Raw genomic sequence first — 21,328 nt, forward strand, 5'->3', positions numbered from 1 at the left:
TAAGTGTGTGATTTATTCCATATCAAATTCCTAAACAGTGACAAAAAGGGTCAGCAGTCTAATTTTCAAACTCCAAGAACATCCCTCTAGCATTCTATAATTTTATTAGATTTCTAAACATAAATAAGAAATTTCAGTTATCTCTATGCCTCACATACTTTAAAGCTACATTATTATTTTGTGAAAACATTTATTTGCACAAATTTTTCTACGGATATAGGTATTTTTATAAAGTCTTATTTATGCATGGGCAAAGTATTAGTTTATTTTTTTTCTTAAAAAATTTGGGTTTAAATACCGTTCTTTAAAAAATGCTTACCTATTATCTCCCTCCCTACACTTTCATGAAAAAGAAAATGAACAGAGAGGAAAAATGGAAAAAAATGGTTAACAGAGGAAAAGGAAAATAGATGCAGTGATCCCTGAAGTTTAAGTAACAAGGCTCTTTAAGTCAGTGCAATTTTTTTAGCATCTTTTGACACTTTAAATAAGATGTATTTGCTGGTGGATGTCTCAAGTTTTAAATGATGAACCAAGGAGTGTAATATATCAGAAGAGCGTTCCTCTGCAGACACTTTACTGAATGAAGAATGTGCCACCCAGAATGTGCTACAAAATGTTAATGGCTCTGAGGCTATACAAATTTGAACTTTATTGAAATGTGCTAATAATGAGAGGGACTGTAAAATTATATACTGGTTGCAGAACAGTATGATGACTGTGGCAAGGAAAGCACAGGGAACAATGCATCATGTTGCCATACGGGACGACCTCCGGCATTCAGCGATCAAGGGATGGGCATAGCTACCCTGTCCCTTGCCGTGGTTTCTAACAAACCTTAACAGTGCAGGACTTTAGCTTGACTTTGATAATGAGATTAATAGCTAAACCAAAAGGCAGGAATGGCCAGGGGGGATGTGTGTTTAAAAACCCATATTTTGCTGAGCTTTAAAGTCACATTTAACCACCCTGCTCCCCTCTCATCTTCAGCACAAGAGAATCACCTGTGAATCAGGCAAGGATCGACTATTTTATATTTCTTTCAATCAAAGTTTTGAAAGTCAATGCTGGCCATTTTGTGGGAAACTAGTGTGAATGCCCCGGCCAGCGGGGCTGCGAACTGGGGCTCGTGGCTTGCGTGGAGGAGAATGATGAGACAGGAGACGCGAGGAATGACAGCGAGACAGGGTGAGGATCAAGCTGCAAATTTTATTGAGGGGAACAAAGGATATATACTCTTGGGAAAAGGAGGGGTAATGGGTGGAGGTGAAAGTTAGGGATTGGTTGTGGTCACTACTGATATGTAGAGTGGGTTTCAGTTTACTTGCCTTGTGCCTGCGCACCGCCTTGTCAGCCTGGGCAGTGGCGGGAAGACAGAGAACAAAGACCTGAAGGGGAAGAAGAATGAGGAAGTGACAAGGCAGATTTGGATTCTGCCATGTTGTGGGACCTGACATATTGTGAGGGGCTAATTATAGTTTGCTTAATTGAGAGGGTTGGCTCTTCTCTGGCAGCCGTGCTACTGATTCTCGCTGAGTCCGACATACATTCTTTTTATCGCTCCCAACAAACTAGAAAGAGTCATACTTTCTCTTGATGCCATGTGCATCTGAAATGGTTATTGTGAGACTCATTCCTGATTTCCTATAAGAAACCAAGCATGTTCTATGTGTTTTTAAAACCTAACTATATTTGTGGATTTCAGATTCCAGTTGCATCTGGAAAGCACTCCTTTAAACTTTCCATTCATAAATGTATTCTAAATAGATTTTGCTACTTTAACTTTCAAGCTGGACATTACATTCTGACAAAATATATTAAAGGTTTATACAGCATGGTCTACACTTGAAAGAGGTCATTCTAAATAATTGCTTAGTTGATGCTCCAGCACTTTGGTATTGTTGAAATTAAGCTGGAAGTAAGTTCCTAAAGGAATTCCATCTTTCAGAAACAGGATAAAAATGGAGATATTGTTTTAGACAGATGGAGCAGGCTAAATCCCGGTCTCAATTCTTCTTTTTTTTAAAGATATAGTCATTGCTTTTAGCTATCCATTATTTACTCTTGAAAAGGTGTTAAGCTAGGAAAGGAACCCTGCCAATTTATCTCCAATGCTCACTTAACAGAAATAAATGCAGCCACCTCCTTCCAACTCTAACTTATACGAGATAGAGTGTCTGAGTTACTGACTATAACCTTGACACGATGTCTCATCACTTGTCTGAAAGACCCAGTCAGCATCTAATCATACACTGGGATCAAAAATAAATCTGGAATACTCAGAATCCAGCGTGGAAAATGGAATTTATATTTGAGAAGCAATTTTATTGGTTGGCAACAGATTGCAGATTAACTAGGCAGAACTCTCAAAGATTGGAGGAAATTGCTGACTTGTACCCCTGATCACTTATTTCTATAGCACTCTGTTATTTTGCTGTTAATAATCAGAATCCTTGACATCAAGGTAACTGCACTTACATTCAGACTTCTTCCTTTCTTCCTGCATAAACTGAAATTGCTATGAGGGTGATATATGAGATCAGACATCTTGGGGAATAGGATGATTTTGAATTTTTACTTCCATTACTTCAATTTAAACACACAACAAACATCATAATAATGAATTTGAAAAAGTAAATCAAATGTTCACTTATATTGTGGCCCTATAAACAAGTGGCTCCTGACCAACATCGTGAAGGTGATTTAATTAGCCTTTCAAAGTAATATTTCCTAAGTATCTAAAAGCTTACACTGTTGATTATCTCTTCAAGATATGGAATAATTGCCTATTTGGGTCATAAATCAAAGAAACTCAGAAATGTATGTGACTAAAGAGATCATCCAGGCTAATTGGTTATTAGAGTTTAAATCAGAAAGACATTGTTAAGATATTTATTGAACAAACACCTACATAGTACTAATTAAGTGTAAGTCACTGCTCTAAGAAATTAATAAATAACAACTCACTTCATAGCAACCAATGAATGCATAATTGTTGTGCACATTTTACGGATGAGTAAACTAAGACACAGAGACATTAAGCAATTGGCCCAGAACCAGTAGCAGGTAAGTGACAGATTCGGGATTCCACTCAGGCAGTCTAGCCTCAGAGGCCATTCTACACCCCACACATGAGCGTAAAGATAAGAAGGACTCTTTGTGCTCAACATACATCTTACTGGCTGACTTCAGATGGCTGATGGCAAAAACTTAGTTTTTCTAGTGCCATTTCAATGCTCTTGCTCAAACAGGGAAAGTTGCTTATATTAATTGAATAACCACCACTACTATTCAAGGTGGATTTATATGTTATCTCAATTAATCCTTACAGTGACCTTCATGGATATTTCTATCTGTATTTTATAATTTGAGAAACTGAGAGTCAGAGAAGTGAAGTTACTTTGCTAAAGTCACACAGGGAGTAAGTTCACATTTCAATCTGGCAGATAATTTGATTCTCTACCACAATCACTGTATTTGAAATTTTTGTGTGATTAGCTGATCTGTGTTATGAGCTTCTTTAGGAAAGGAACTTTATATTTTTTATTTTCCCTAAAGACCCCAAGTAATGACTTGCACTTCACATCCCTCTAATACTTTATTAAAAACCATGTAGATGAGTGCAGAATAACCATGACTGTCACTAAGAAAGGAGAAAACGTTGACAGGACTACCATAGAGAAGTGTTAGCAAACTCTGTATACTCAAGAGATATATACTCATATCTGAACACTTTAATCAATAAAAAAATATGAACTTAATACTAATTATAATAATGTGATTTCAAACAACAGTCATTGCCTTTGACTGTCACTAAACCAAAAAAAGCCATTTTTAAACCTTACTGCCTCTGAGCGCAGGTTATTTGTCTTTTATGCTCTGATATCCAAGGAAAATGTAAGATCTAAGATATAGAGAGAGAAAGGTAAGTTCATGGGCTCTATGGTCATGCTGTCTGGTTGTAAATACTGGCTCGCTCGCTCACTCACTTGGGAAAATTACCAGACTCTCAGTGCCTCAGTTTTCTTACCTACAAATGAAGATGAATAGTATATCCCTCATAGGGCCATATAAGAATTAATGGAGTTATGTATAGAATAAAACCCAGCACATGATAATAGTTTGATATTAATAGAACTATTAAAGTGGTTTTACCTTATTCCTACAGTTTTATTCCCACTTAGATGAATGCAATGGGAAACACTGGAATTGAATTGGTTTACCTTAACACTAATTGGTATATTTGAATAAACTTATGAACAAGTAAAGCCTAACTACTTGCGTTTGAGAGCTACCAAGTGTATGGCTTTATTGGGTATCTTATGTGCAAGTTTTGATCAGTTCATAATCATAATATAAATTGAAAATACTTACTGATATAATATTGGGCTAATTGCTTTTAATTCCAGTAAATTCCATCTTAAGTATTGGTTGCCCTATAGTTGTTTTGAAAATGAAGGAAACCTCTATGTGCATTTCATCTATAGTCGTTTCAAGTTCCACATTCCTTTCCAATATATGGAATACCTTCACATTATTATGAATGAGAAATGCATACCTCTCACATTTAAGGATTTCTGACTACTTGATCTAGTACAGAATATACATTTCAATGTCCATACTATAAAATTCCCAGATTAGCATTTATTGAGTTGTACGGGTATAAGGGTAGTCACTGCAAGATCCTAATGGGTGAAAAAGGGCTAATCTCTCTGCCCCTTAGCTTCTTCCCTTAGTATACCACTATAGCATTAACAGTGATCCACAATCCAATCCTTTCAACGCACTTATCATAATTAGCTGAAAGTTTTACCTATGTGGCATTGTAATATCACATCTCTATCTATCTATCTATCTATCTATCTATCTATCTATCTATCTATTTATCTATCTATCACCTATCTATCATCTATCTAACTAAATCTCTCCTATTTGCTTCTCTACTTATCTGTTTACCCCAAATTAAAGCACTTAGGTCTTTCTGGGCTCTTTGTTCCAGGACAGAGATGTGACAGATTAGAAGAAACAGAAAAAAATTATATTCTAAGATTTTACCCCTACAAGCCTCTGTCCTTAAAGTAAACCTAAAAGACACAAGGCATTTTCAGCTACTCTTGGCCAGGCTTCTATTTTCTCTGAAAGTGAAACCGCCCAGAAAAACCCCACTTCAATCTATTGTCATTTGCTAAAGTCATCCAGGTAGAAAAGCTAGCTCCAGATTGAAGGTGAAAGATGTGGAAGAAGAAAAGTAAGAAGCTCTTGATTTTGGTGGGATATGCAAAGAAGGAATTCCTTGGGAATTCTGGGCACAGCCTTGGGGAGGAAGCAACCATCCAGGAGCTCTTCAAGACCTACTACTGCCTGAGGAATGGGTCTAGGCTAATGATGTTGCTATTTCTAACCCCAGGGTATGACAAGATAAGCTCTATGACCCAAAGTATGGCCTAAATCAGGGGTTCTCAACCAAGTGTCCATGGACCCCCAAGAATCCATGGAAAAAATTCAAGGGATCTGTGAGCTTAATTGAAAAAAAAAATCAACTTATTAATTTTATTTTCTCTGACCTCCAATGTTAAGTGTCATAAAACTATCTGCCACTACTTTCTGAGAAGGGTTCCATCACTTTCACCTGCCTGACAAAGGAGTCTGTGGAACAAAAAAATGTTAAGAACTCCTGGCCTAAATGAACTGCAAGACACGAAAAGTTTGGGTGAAGAAGAATAAAGGATAAGTTGGCGTTCACCCACAAGGCTTGTTGGTCAATGACCAGAGAGGAGTGATGAAGGGCATCTCACCTGGATGAAGAGATGACAACATAGTCCACTCACCGTTGGTACTACGTGAGGCTCCTGCAACTTGGACAGACTTGTGGATCAATAAAGATCCTTATTATTTCATTTTCTACCATCCTAGCTAAATGAGGATATAAAAAGGAAATTAAATTGAGTAACAGAAAAATAAAGTTACAGTTTTAATACACCTGAATGTTGTGGCCTGAGATTTGTTTCAACACTTATAGTCAGAGATCTTTGCTGTTCTCTTTTCTATTACTGCTACCTCTGTGACTGCAAACGGATTTCCTAAGGGTTGATGTTCTAGGATTTTTTTAACCTTTTTTCTTCTTCCTTCACTTTTACAACCAGCTTTTTCTAAGTGCTGTTCCATTACAAACAGTTATGTAGTTTTCCCCTGAATAGCACAGTCCTTGTCCTCTCTTTTCCAAGTGCAGATACATGCTCAGAAAGAAAGGTGGGAAAGGGAGGTGTGCTGTGTGTCTGTGTGTGCATGAGTGTGTCTCTGTGCGTGCATGTGTGTGTGTCTGTGTGGGTGTACATGGGGTGTGTCTCCACCTGCATGTGCATGTTTGTCATGTGCGTGTCTGTGAATGCACGAGCAGATGCCCAGGCATAGCCTCAAATCTCCCCGTGACCCTCTGCTCGTGCCGCCTATGGGGCCTGCTGTGTAGTGCAGCCCTGTCTCCCAGACTTCCACTCCCCTCATGGTTATTTCTTTCAAGGGAGTCATGTTCTCTGCCTTTGGTTCCATCCCTTAATGGACACCCTGTCCATTTGCCCAACTTGTACCCCTCTGATTCATAAATGTTGAACAATTTCTCTCGCACACGCACCTTCTGATGCATACCAGGGGCAAAGGTGGGCACCTGTTTCAGACAGGCCAGTGGGTTAGTTCAGGTTCCTTAATAAAATGCGGAGCACTCTGAAGCAGTTAGGTAGTCAGGCCGCCTACAGAACAAAGGACATTTCTTGTGGGTTAAATGTCCTAACTCCAAAACCACACTGTCTGTCTCTCATAATCAAACCCCAAATCCTACATTTAATGAAATATTTAATTCCTTCATTCAAAAGGCTTCTGCCTTTGAGACCCACAAACGAGAAGCAGATAAGGGAATAACTTGAGATTTTCCCCTTGTAGATATTTTCATAGCAGAGAGAGGAAAGATACTTTTTTCTCAAATGATTAATACGAAATCAAAATGTATATTAACAGCTATTTTCGAATAAAGGTAAAGAAGGTCCTTTTGTCAAGACTATGGTCCAGGTCTAGCAGCAAAGTGCCCTTCAATCCCCATGGCTTCTCCTAGTGGAGTTCTGAGCAGTGAGCTGACCTTGCTTGTGTGATTATCCAGGATTATTTCTTACAGGCAAGACAAAAGATTCTCATTCATTAATCCAGTGAAAGCTCCCCAATGAAACATAGTCTTTCTGAATATACAGTTTAAATGGATTGTAATCCATTAACTTTCATTATTATGTTCTTTATTCTCTTGTGTTCCAGCCCTTCAAGATATGAATTTATTATCATGACCATGATTTATTTAAGAAGGGATTAAAATGCTGTGAAGAATTTGAGTCTTTATCACTGGAGAAGGGGATAGATATTAATACTCAAGTTGGTTGCTAAACATAGGCACACACATAGATTAAATTAATGCATAGCCATATAGAGTTCAATATTACATTTCCCTCAAAATGATACTATAAATGCTTATTTTGGAAGAATTCCATTTTGTAAAGATCAGCTTAAAATGAAGCTAAGAATATTTATATTTCCCTATTTCTGCCAAGTCTCTGTGGAGTTAGTCTGTAGGAAATACTTTCAAACCCAAATTACTTTCATTCTTAATGCATGACAGCCTAGTATTCAAAAGTAGTTGTTTTTTTCCTACTCCATCACAGACTAAGTCACTTGAATAAATGAAAAGATTACCTACCCTCTGATTTTTAAAAAAATGTATTCTCCCAAAAGATTTATTTGTCACATTTAAAGTTCAAAATCAAATAAACAGACCCAGATATATGAAACATATATACATTATATATACCTATAACTTACATTAAATCCAGATATATGAAGCATATATATGTGTCTATAACTTGCATTAGATCTACACAAACTCACCTATACATTCCTAATTTATCCACCAACACTACCTTTTTTTTAAGATTTTTAAAAAAAATTTCTCTCCCCCTGCCCCCATTGTTGTCTGCTCTCTGTGTCCATTCACTCTGTATTCTTCTGTGTCCACCTGCATTCTTGTCAGGCAGCACTGGGAATCTGTGTCTCTTTTTGTTGCATCATCTTGCTGCATTAGCTCTCCGTGTGTGCAGTGCCACTCCTGGGTGGGCCACACTTTTTTGAGGTGGAGCAGCTCTCCTTGTGGGGTGTACTCCTTGCACGTGGGGCTCCCCTACACGGGGGACACCCCTGCGTGGCACGGCACTCCTTATGTGTGGCAGCACTGCGTGTGGGCCAGTTCCACATGGGTCAAGAGGCCCTGGGTACCAAACCCTGCAATCCCTACTTCTCAAGAGCAACATATCTCCAAAAGGAATATTGGGAGCAGTAACTCTGCAAAATGTAAATTATTTTTACTTTATGACTTGAAAGGGTAGAAAATAGATATTTCATAGGAATAAGAGGGGAGTTATCAAGGACAAATCCAATTTATATGAACTTCTCAAAATATAATCTATAGGAATAATTAATAGATAAACCTACTAATCAAAATCTTTGTACATGTCTATAAATGAAATGAGTTAAGGGAGATCATTTTATGAGGTTAATTAATTGCTCTAAGAGTTTTATTTGTTTTGATTTTGATTTTTAATGGAAGGAAAAGACTTTATTTTGTTTATTAACATAGCACTGCCAAGGCATATATTCTGTGGAGTTATAATGGTGATTTTTAGGGGTCTACCTATAGCTGTTAAAAATGCAACCAATCACTAAAGGATTTTTAACACTGTGTAGGTTATTTCCGCCAAAACACAAATGCAGAGTTCTTTAGGAGAAAGGCAGAGATTCTAGACTTGCCAGATACAGAATATATGATATCACTGAACACATGGATGTTCCATTAATCATGAGACTAAGGTATAAAACAGCTTCTTCTTTTCTAGGATTTTATCTACCTCACATTCAGACCATAAACCATAAGATACTAAGTCTCAAATGCCTAAACAACCTGGGCACAGAATTCACATCAGTTCCTGTTCCCATAATTGAAATGATTCACACACACACACACACACACACATGCACACACATAGGGGTAATAATCAAACTCAGGTTTATAAATGGTTTCACAATAGCAACACAAAGTGTACTCACATCACATTTCCATAGGAAAGGTGATATATACACTATTCTCTTCAGAAGTATTCTCGTCTCAAGAATCAATTAATTTGCTGAGGACCTGACCCCCTCACATCCTAATTCAAGTTAGTCAAAGTCACTCTTCAGTTGCTAAGCAACTAAAGATGACCTTTTCAGTGTTGAGAACATACACAGTATGTAGAGATTACTTCCCTGTGAACCTGCAAGTCTCAAAGAGGTCATACATGTTCACTGAAGACAGAGATGCAGGTAGAGTGTCACCAGAGCAGGTCAGCAAGAGAGCAGCCTGCTGCTTGGCATCATCAGGGTGCAAGTGAGAAGTTGGATTCTGACCAAAGTAGGGAGTAGGAGAGGTTAGAAGGCATTCTATTATATTGTTGTAAGTTACATACTCTTGAAGTATGGCTGAGGAGTCACATTACTACCAAAACACATTTTAAGTGACTCTCATAACCAATAATCTTTCCTTCCTGACACAACTCATGTCAGAATATCTTTAAAGTGATTCTCTACTGCATCGACAACAGCTGAGGCAGCCTCCCTGGTGATGTGGTCCAACTCATGCTCCTTAACAGTCACTACCATTCTCCCTTCAAGCTGACCTTGGGTGGGAAGCATCATTATGTGAGACAAAGTTTCAAGTCGTCATCATCTTGCGGACGCTTTGCCACAAACTGTTGGGCTCCTGAGAGGGGATTTTGAAGCTGAAATCTGCAATCAAATCTCTGATGAACTGAAGAAAGCTTTTTCTTTCCCTTGGGTTTCCCAGGTTTGTCTGCAGAACCCCCTTTCCAGGGTAAAGATCCAGCACCCTCTGGTGTTGAAACCATGATCTGAGAAAGTGGGAGAATGACCAAGAAGAAATGGTGAATGGAGGTTATCCTGTGTGTGAAGTCTATGAGCTTCAAGGTCAAATTCGTCTTTGCTGATCTTGTGCTTAAATCACAACTTTAGTATCACCATGGTATGAGCCATGAGACTACTCAACTGGTCACTTGTGTGCCTCAGTAGCCTCCCAACCCTTCTGCAACCAGTATTCTCATATTTTAGACCCAATTTTGGGGTGATTAGAAGATTTCCCCATTATTTTTAAACGGGATATTGAGCCATTAACAAATTCCTTCAGACTAGAATGGATATAAATAAGAAAATCAGTTATTCTTTTGACTCGGTATCATTTTAGAAATGGTTAGATAATATGAGGACAAGGCAATCTGTTAAGTAAAGATTTAATATGTGATAAATTAATGTTTGCAGCTTTTAACAGCCAAAAAAAACAGTCAATAGGTTAAATTTTAAAATGGTTTGTCTGTGACAACAAACTATTTAATCCTATAATGATGCTCAATTCATTGAAAAATTGAATTTCAATTTCTGTAAAAACAATGACTGGTGGATGCTTAATCCATTTCTTTTTGAGAATTGCCTTGTCTTTTCTGACATTTACTGTGTCACTGTGATCTTCAGAAAACAGTCAAGTTGATCCTGAAGAGGAAACAATTGAGATTTGACTCTATCTATTATTAGATATATATTCAGTCTCCATTCCATAATAAGACTGAATTGGAAGAGAATCCTCCCTCCCCCAACACCCTTAGAATTTATACACTGGGTCAGTCTGCCCCAGAGGACAAATTAGCATCTGTTTAGTAGTTTGCGTTTTCACAAACTTTTAGTTAAAGAAGATGAAATCTTAAAAGCAGGCCTCTATTTTCCCTGGCATCAGTCCCTAGTGTCAGAGCAGAATGGAGATACATCTGGCCAACTTCAGGAAAGAGGTCTTCATTTAAGCAGTCTTTAGTTTAATGAAATAGGTGAAAACAAAAACAAAAACAAAATGACTCCAGGGACCTTAGCCACTCTGCTTTGTATTCTTTCTCACCCATGATGCTCCCCTCACATTCCGGTTATTTTTTTCCTCTCTTCTCCATCCCTTCTTTGAAAACAAACACAAAAGAAAGGATCTAATACTAACCATTCACTTTCACATAAACTGAAATCCCTCTTCCAAAGGATTTACATTTCAATTTTCATCTCTGTTAGAGAAATAAATTATTTCATTTTATTAATGGTATTTCAGGACACTGATGTACAGGAACTGCAGTGGTGGGATCATATAAAAGGTCATGTTGTTTGTCCTACTACAATATAGTTTGGGCTCATTTTATACATTAAGAATTTTTAAATATAATGTCAAGGTAAGAAAAAATATATATTACATTAAAAATAATGAAACAAGCGTGGTTTTCTCCTTTATATTTTAGTTAATGCATAGAATTTAAATAAGTTGACAAAGATAATTTAAAATCCTTGCTGGTATCAAATTATGTGTGGTGGGGGAGAGTGGGATAACCTTCTAGATATATACATAGTTACCTACCACATCATGTAAATTAGTAAGTTTATACCACTCTACATTTTTGAAGAGGGAAAGGAGCAATGCAAGGAGTTATTTTCCTGTATATCAATGCCCAAATTGACTTTTGATTTTCCTATAAATCAATTAGTATCATACAATTGAGATATTCGTACATTGCCTTGACTCAAACTAAATTTTAAATGGTTTTATATTAACCCATTTCTTGAAAGCACCATAGCAAATTATAATCTAAATTTAAAATCTTATTTGCCACTCTCACATGGCCTTAAAAGAGAAATGAAAACAAGAATTTTCTTCTCTAATAAGTTTTTAAATCTCTGTTGAAGAAATTCAGAGATGTCAATGCCAACTCTAGGTAAAGGAAAACATTAAAAGCACTGACTATGTAAAAAATACAATATTTTATATTTTATCATACAATTCATAATTAACCTGGTATTGGACAAATTCCACCAACGTATTGTCTGGACTTAAGAAATGTACTGATCAGCCCTGCTTTTTAAAAAATGAAAGAAAGAAAGAAATGATGTAGGAACAATCAACACCATGAAAATCCATTATTGAACATGGCATAGTTCAATCTCAGTTAGATTCCCGGCAAGACTCAACGTGAGGTAAAACACATGAGTGGCTTCACACTCTATAAGGTCTCCCAGGGAAACCTGGATAAAGCTTGTTTTATATGTAGTTTGTACTTATCTGAGCTGAGGGCTTAAGAAAAGACATGTCATCGCCACTGCTGTTTATGTCTACATTGACCAAGTGAGATCCAATACAATGTAGTCTTTACCAGTGGAGTAAAACAATTTTTCTTTAACGTAGGTATCGACCTCACTGTGTATTCAGCACCAAGGCTGACTTGTTATGTCTTCAGAAAGAGGCATTTGATTTAGCTGTGTTGTTGCACAACCCAGGGCCAAGGGCTGGTTTACATATCACATTGTCTTTTTTGTAAATTAGTCCTGCTAATGAGAAAACAAGGAGAAAATTAGATAGTAGCAAAAAATATATATGCATTATTATTTCTTCTTATCCTTTTGTTTTACTTTATGGAGTTTCTTCAGAAGAAAACAGATGGGAAGCTTTGAAGCAATCCACAAAATAGAAGAGAGTTAACAAAATAAGATCTATGTGGAATGGTTAAGAGAGCTGTATGTGCTCAGTCGGGGGATATAGGAAGACAAAGTAGAAACATCAAAGCTGCCAACATGTATATAAAAGGATATTAGAGTAACATGTTTTTGCCATTGACCAGAACCAAAAGGAATTAAGTTAAATGACAGAAGAAAAAATTATGGACAAAGGCAGGCATCACTTCTACCCCAACCTCAACCCATCCTAAATTGATGCTGCCAAATTTTCATGTGAAGAAATGAGAAAAATATAACCATCATTCACATTCAGTAAGCTCTGAAATAGTTCAAGTCCTAACATGGCAGCCAAATGAAAATCAATTAGCCAGTCCAAGAACTTGTTCTAAATACTTGGAATCCATCTCAACTACTCAGCCAAAGTCAGGTTTGAAGGTGGAGGGGTTGAAGTGTCGGGACTTTTCTCAAGTCTGTTTGCATGCTGCCTGGTCTAGGGTCATCAGAGAAAGGTCTTTGCTTAGAGGCCTGTGGGGAAGAAAAGGGCCCTGGCCTGGCAGGTAAATTCTGATTCTGGTGTGCAGAACAGAGGGCCACATAAAGAAGGGGCTGGAGAGTTACTAAGGTTACTTTCATAGCTATTGTCCAGAGAGGGAGGGAGTAGGTTGGCGAAGAGCCTCTGTTCCCTGTTGCATTTTATTGTCTTCTTATTAGAACAGCTGTGGACTGCTGTGTAAAAGCCATATTTTATAGCACTCTGAATTTTATAAGTCCTTCCCATGTCATATCTTATTTAGTTAACTCTTACAACTTTTTGAGGAAGACATCATTATACCCACTTTAGAGATGAGCAAACCAAGAGAATTTCATAGTAGGACATTGTCTTCATTTGTTATGAAATACAACTTTAATGAAATACCATGGACTAGTTGGTTTAAACCACAGGAATTTATTGACTCACAATTTTGGAGTCTAGAAGTCTAAAACCAAGGTGTCAGGAGGAGCATGCTTTCTCTGAACTCTACAGCATTTTGGTGGAAGCTTGCCAGCAGTCCATAACTCAATTTATGTTTCCATCAGAGGACCATCTCTCTCCCCATCTATCTCTTACTGATTGTGTACAAAGTTCCTCTGCTTATAAGGACTCAAGTCTTATTGGATTAAGGCCTAGCCTGATTCAGTTTTGCCTAATCAAAGATCCTATTTATAAATGAGTTCACATCTACAGGACCAGGGGTTAGATAGGTCTTCAACATGTTTTTGTGGGGGTTATAATTCAATCTAAAACAGATGTTATCAGTAGAAGATGATCCAAGTAGTATCTCACAACGGAAGTCTTGTGTTCAGCCTGGGAGAAGAGAAGGAAAAATCCACCATGAAGGTGAAGTAATGGGCTTATGTTATTTAATTAATGAAATTTCATATTCATACAACCCACTTAGGTAATTAACCAAGTGTTAGCAGGGTCAGCCTGTCCCTTGAGATCTTAGTAGGATTATTTCAAACCTATTCATACAGAAAGTTGAGTGCCTTCTCCAAGATTTCTGCTAATGCTTGCATTTCCACTTTTTATTTCCTGCTTCTTGTTGGATTCACAGTTTTCTATTATCTATCCTATCACTGATCATCCATTGACTTCCTCATAGACAAGGTTTTACTTCTTGATTTCACCCCCAACCCCTGCCCAAACTGCTATTTTTAGGAGATAGAGAGTTTGCAATAGATTTTTACACAAAAGATATTCAGAGAGAAATGGAGAAAAACACTTCATTGCAAGACTATATAGGAGATTATTTAAAAGAGAATATCATACTTAGTTGTTATATGAATAAAATCCCTTGGTAAGTTTTACCAATTTATGCAGAGTAGATCGGCAATCATTTTCTTCCCTTGACTACTGAAAACTCATGTACTTAAAGGCTCACCATTTTTACCTTAGTGAGAGTCTTTTCCTAAATAAAGATATTTATTCCTGAAGATAAATATACATGTCAAACAGGAAAATAATTTCAATTAATTTTATTTCACAGATGAAGAACTTCACAATAGGGGTAACTAATTAACATGCTGAGGTGTTATCACTTGCAAAGTACTAGAATCAAGATGAGAATCCAAGACTTCCCAAACTTTTACATGGCAAAGGGTAACATATTTCATGTTAAGAATAACTTACACAAAACAGGCCCAACTTTATTCAAGAAAAATGGAGTAGAACATTTATTATATTCCTTCTCTATGAAATACTGTAGATGTATGGAAAAGTTTCCAATCTTCCTCCAACTCTCCTGATCCTGGACCAATGATTCATTAATTCCACAATGCTAACATGAAGCTTCCCCTTTAATACACTTATCTTTGCATTTCCTTGTGCTTGCTCTGAATACTTTTCAGAGATATCTTGGACTAACTCAGGCCTCACTGCAACCACACAGATTTGCAAGAAGAGTAATATATTGCCTGGAACCCCTTAAAACATCTTGACATACATGACTGGGTAATAACATCAAGCATCAAGGTCATCAATTCTTCAAGAGCTTCCTAACTCTTCAGGAGATTCTTTCTACTATTTATCTAGAGATGGTAAGCCATCTGTATGTACAGATTGAGGAAAAGGACTTTGAAACCTATCTACCAATGTCCCAGAATTCTAACAGTACACTCTGTTGCATCCTGTCCTTGCCTATGACCATGAGTCCTTTTAAATTTTGGAACCATATTTTTCCACTCTTGAGAGATATGCATACGAAATAAGGGAAAAAGAAGATATCAGGTCAAATCTACATTGGCATTCACCAGCATGCCCTAACTTCTTTTATTGCCCCTTTAACACTAACCTTTTGGTTCAGTAAGAAAAGAATCCCCGAGGAATCTTGACCTTTTTTTTTCCTCATGACTTAACCAACAACTTCAATTAGGTTACGCAATAAGAATGATCACATGACAAATAGACTCGTAAAAAGCAAGGGCAGAAGCTGGGCTCTGTGGAGAAGAGCTTATTATCAGAAATGAGAGTGAATTAAGAAGGCTTTAAATTATATCTCTTTTCTAATTTTTCTTCAAATTAAAATGAAAATTATTCATTAGCTTTCCAGTGGGAAAAATGCCTATTTTAAGACATTGACTAGGTACCTTCTACATCATTACACCATGGACAGAATCTTGAAATATGCTGTGCACAGTTACTAAAATCTTCCTAGGTATATTTTAATAGCATCTCTCAGTCTTTCAGGATGATGACATTCTGTAGAATGGTTTTGAACTGAAATCACAATTCTGAAAAACAGCTCTAATGACAGTTTCTCTGGGTCTAACTTCCTTACCCAGCACTCTTTTCTATTAAGTTAAGGTCAAATAGGACTTTATAAATATGAAAGAATAAAATTGTTTCTCTTGTGAAGCCCTCTTCCTTTTACAGAAATTACAGCTTCTACCACCTCTTCTTCTCTGTGACATCTGTTGCTCACTGGACAACAAGGTCCTAAATAAACTACAGCTATCCAGGAAGAACTTGTGGTCACATTAAGGAGTTATCTAAAATTATCTTATGCCAGACCCGAGGGAAGGACACGTATGTGGAAGAAGTTTTACATTATATATACACCTCTTCCCTATTTTTGAAAACACAAGATCATTCAAAGGATCTTATACATAAAAAAAGGTGACCAGTTCAGACCAGTTCAGAATTCATGTTCTGTTTTCAAGAATTTTGAGTTCAAAATTCTGAGAATCTTGAATATGCTGTGTATAGTCACCAAAATATCTGTTTGAATATTTTAATAACATCTCTAGAGTCTTCTTAGATGACAATCTTCCATAGCAGGGTTAGAAATTCAATACCCGTTTGAAAAGATACTCTGATTGTAACATATGTTTGAGCCTATTTTACTTACTGCAGCACTCACTTCTCCTGAATTAAGGTCAGTTAGAATGTATAGTGTGTGTTGATGTTGCCTGGTGAGCTAGTGTAAGAGGACTTGGGACAGGTACATTATGATGGATAAAAGGAGATGTAAAATGAGGTCTTTCTCTCCAGTAAATACAATCTCCCTTGCAGAGATGTGAATACAAACTGAAAGAGCTTGTACCTAAAAATTTTACCTAGTAAAACTAGGACATCAAGGAGCCCTCCAGATTATTTTTTAAACCCTAATTTGGGTCCACCACCAGCCTTGCAACCCCACCCCCACTCGTCCTCATGTTCCTTTTTTAATATTCTGGAATTGTAAAGGAGTCTGGTTAGTTTTACAGTCACATTTATCTCATTAAGTTCTCATTAACAAATTTAAAAAAAATTTAGGAGGTTAATTAGCATACTCTCACCCATGCCAAGACTAACCACAATGTAAAAGTCCCCAATATCAAAACAAAAGCATTAGGAATTCTAGTACAAGTTACCGCTGATGATCAAAGATGACCTGAAGCCATCCAGGGGTTAAATAACACTTATCTGAAGATACGGAATACTTCACTCTCCCTAACACAAATGCTAGAAATAGAGATCCTGTCAAGTAACCTGTTGGAAATTATCAATTATGAAATATGCTGCTGAGCTGTCAACCCTGAAGAAGAGAGATTAATGACTCTTTGGTGAACTTCATATGATCTTCTCTTTCTAAATTGGGGGAAAAGCCTTATGCTATCTACACCAATTGTAATCACACTCCAATGACCTCGCTCTAGTGGCTCAAATAATTGGTTCCCAGAATTCATCTAGCTGTGTATTGCATGCAATTTATTAAGCATATATACTAATGATGCTGCCCAACAATGCCTTATCTTGAAAAACATCCAAACATGAATACATTCTCACAGGCGATAATCATTCAGGATGCCACTTCAATCACATCATAGGTCTCATTAAAATCTATAATGGAGTAGTGAATACGTTAACACCTCCAATAAAACAGTGCTTCGCGAAACTTCACTACTTGGACACCTAGGGTATGACAATATATGTATGCCACACTGCAATCAATAGAAGAGGATGCCCGCAGCCAAAGGCCTACCCATGGAGTTTGCCATAGTGAGGACTGAGGGATTATTTTAGGCACCCCTAGCTGGAAAGCTCTGCAGTCTTGCACTGAGCTTATATACTTAGTCCTGGTAGAGAACTGGATTTACAGATAGCAGCTACATTTTATGAACTCCATCTTACAGCATTTTAAAAAATACAATTAACTAAGCATTATATAAGTAAAATACCCATGCTTTTGTCCTTGTAGTAAGAGCAAATGAATATAAACATTTCTTCCCAGATGAAACTAATGATTTTGATCTTCTCACTGGCAGAAATTTTGTCTTTTTTTCTGTAAACACTCTGGGCTTTAAAAATAGTAATCAATATTGGTAAAATAAATAGAAAACTATTCTTGTAATACATTAATAAAGTAATATCCCCTGCATCCATGGGCAAGTTGGAATATAATACTCTCTCTTTTCCTGCATAGGTGTCTCTTCTTTAACTTCTTCCAGCTTTATCTAAGTTTGATTATTATTGCCTCAACACTACTTCTTCTCAATTCCTTTTGGCCTAATCTGCTATCTCTCTTATTTGCCTTACTTTTTATTCTTCATTTTAATTTGTACTATATTTTTAGTTCTTCTATTTCTAGTAATCTCTTGTGAATTAAATAGATGATCAATGGTTAGATATAGATGATAGATGATAAATAGATCAATCAATCAATAGATAAACAAATAGATATCCCATAGGCACTGTGATCAACCTTTGTATCTGGTTCATTAAAAAACCTGATTAAAATAAAAAGCTCCACTCCTTAATAATCACTGCTCAATTTCCCTATGCTTCCTCTGCAGTACACAGCTACTATTCTGTTTCCATATATCTAATTTATTTAGATTTATATTTTTTATAGATGGAGTCTATAGATGTTTGTCTGTTTTTGTTTATTATTATTATCAGTGGAATAATGAAAATGCTCTAGTAATGATTGGAGCGATGAATGTACAACTATGTGATTAGACCAAATACCATTGATTGTACACTTTGGATGAATTGTATACTTTGGATGAATTGTAGGCCTTGTTAATATGTATCAACAAAACTAATTTTGATAAAAAGCCTGATTACCTGAAATCCCAGGTAGACCTATGGGTACACCAATAAATAAAACCTTTGCTAGTATGTTAAGAGTGTTTACAATGTGCTGGTACCCAACTGGTGATTTTTGTTAATTAACTCATTTATTCCTCACAATAAACTTATAGAGTAAGTACTATTGTCCCGTTTTGTAGATTTGGCAAGTGATTCACAGAAAGGCTATGTAACTTATTCAAGTTTACACAGCTAATAAGTGGCAGAGTCAGAATTTTAACAAATGAAGACATGTAACTGTGATAAAGTAACTATTTTCTGTAACTCAGAATCTTGAGAGTTGGACTACCACTCCTCACTAAAGACTGTGGTGTAAAAGGGTCTTTAGAGAAGTGACCCTATGGCTCTAGATTGCATGCACCAGGCAGGTTCCTCCATCCACAGGGGTTTCTCTGACCTCTAAACTCGGGGCACACTTTTGTAAGGAACAAAAGAGGCATGGGGGAGCCCCATCCCCTCTCTGTACTATGTGTCTGCAATCTCATGCTTGTCCTTCACATTGTTTGTATGTTAAATCCACAGTAGTTTAAATTAACCTCAGCCAAGGTCACCTCATCACTCTCAACAGCTATCAAACCTTGAGCGGGCTTTGTGGTCTGGTCAACACTTTTTTTTAACCATAATTTGAAAGTTTTACACTAATGTTTGGCATTTTTAGAAGATTTTGGCCTATGGGTTTGTGGAAGACTTGCTGGGTTTTTCAATTATATAAGTGATGCAGGTAAACAAATTTTACTTTGTACATGTACACAGAGTCCTTGTCTATCTATCCATCTAGCTAGCTAGTTAAAGATACAGTAACAGTTAATATCTTTAATAGACATTATCCTTAAAATAAATGCTGGCAATTATATGAAGCTAGATTCTTTTCACACTTCAATAATCAAATCAAATATTTAGTTGGAAAGATACCTTCTGCCCTGATTAAAATCATTACTGTTTATAAGTAAAGAAAACTATTTGAATTTCTCAGCAAGAATTCATTGTATGCAAGGTGCAAAGTCTTACTGAAGAAAAAAGCGATCACCCTTCATATTAGACATAGATATTGATGTACAGTGCAGGAATTTGTTAATTACTCTTCCTGCAGACATTCTTGACAGACCTTTAGATCTGATGTAAATTGTTTTTATGCCTCTAATTTTGCTTCTCTCCTCTCTTGTTCAATAGTCATTACTTGGTGAAGACGCTCATAATTTCTCAAGAGCATCATTGCAACCACACTTAACACATTTCTGTTCTGCTGTCTCACTGTCTTCTACATATGTGCCTCTTCTGTCACCAGAGTATCTTCCCATTTTGAAATCTTTTCTTGCCCTTCTTCCACCTAAAATTCTCCAGTGGCTCCCCAACACCTGTGCAGTGAAACCTCTCATCCCTGTACTGGGCATTCCCTATTTCCCCTCCAGATTCTGTCTCCACCTTTCCTCACCCTGCTCTATACTGACGTCACAATTAGTACCCTCGCCAGCTGGTTTCTGGATGATTTAGCAATGAGAGGCTCTGGAGGTGAGGGAAGATTGAGTTCATGAAATTAATCCCCCCAGGTGGCAGGTTATTTGTTCTTCTCTACATCTACATGCAAGCAGTTACAATTACTCTCTGTGTTCTTGTAATCACTTTCCTTTTTTTTCAGGCCCGTGAGTGGTAATAACTCCCTGATGTTGCTAAGCCAGAAGTGCTTTCCCATCCTTTAGTTTCCCTTAACCATGCTCACATCTTTATAAAGAGCTCTTCAATGAATGTATTCTGTAACCCCTTGTAAGTGCACCATCTGTTTGCACTGAGACCTTAACTGATACACATGGTATCCAAGGCACCTTTGAGATCTGGCTCCCTTCTAGAGTTCCAGCTTCTTTCTTCTAAGTTCTGTGCTCATTCAACACTTAATTGTTGTGCTTGAAATTCCCAAAGTCTCTGACCTTTTATGTCTCTGTGCATTTGCTTCTGTTTTTCTTCCAACCCGGAGAACTTTTCCTTTCCTTGTCCACCAGCTCATCCTTCAGGACCCTGTTCCAAGTGCCTTTCCTCTCCATCCTTCCCTAGATTTCACATACTTGATGATGCCTTAACTGCTTGCACATACCCCTATAATACTGTTTGCATTTATTCATTGAGTCATGTATTCATTCATTGTTTTTCTTCATTTATTCAACGATTTATCTTCATTTGACACGTATTAAATAAATGCTTCTCTGTGCCAGAAAGTACTCTGGGATAGGAGTCATAATAGTAAATGATAAAAAATAAATAAATAAACAGATAAAAAATCCATGGTCCATCTAATGGGGCTGGAGAAATAGAGAGGAAAAAAATTGGGTGAGAAGAACCATGTAGCAAAAATTCGACTGGAGCACAGTCCTGAGGCAAGAGCATGCCTTGTGTGTTAAATAACAGCCAAACAGGCAGTACAGCTGTAGCAGTAAAAAGGAAAAGAGCAGGAAATGAAGTCAGAAAAATTAGATCTGCAGGACTCAGTAGGCCATTGTAAGGACTTTGGATTTACCTACGTAGAGATGGGTGCTGTTGTAAGGTTTGAGCAGAGTGTCACATACTCTAAGTTAGTTTTAACAGTATCCTCTAGCTGCTCTGTTAAAAATGGACCAA

General features: G+C 37.0%; 1 pseudogene; it reads right to left on the reverse strand.

Annotated features, from left to right (window-relative positions):
* Window positions 1–9,322: 9,322 nt before the first annotated feature.
* Window positions 9,323–19,844, reverse strand: LOC101432424 (transcriptional adapter 1 pseudogene; annotated as a pseudogene).
* Between the last annotated feature and the right edge of the window lie 1,484 nt (window positions 19,845–21,328).

Source organism: Dasypus novemcinctus, chromosome 7 (assembly GCF_030445035.2).
Source record: "Dasypus novemcinctus isolate mDasNov1 chromosome 7, mDasNov1.1.hap2, whole genome shotgun sequence".
Lineage (NCBI taxonomy): Eukaryota > Metazoa > Chordata > Mammalia > Cingulata > Dasypodidae > Dasypus > Dasypus novemcinctus.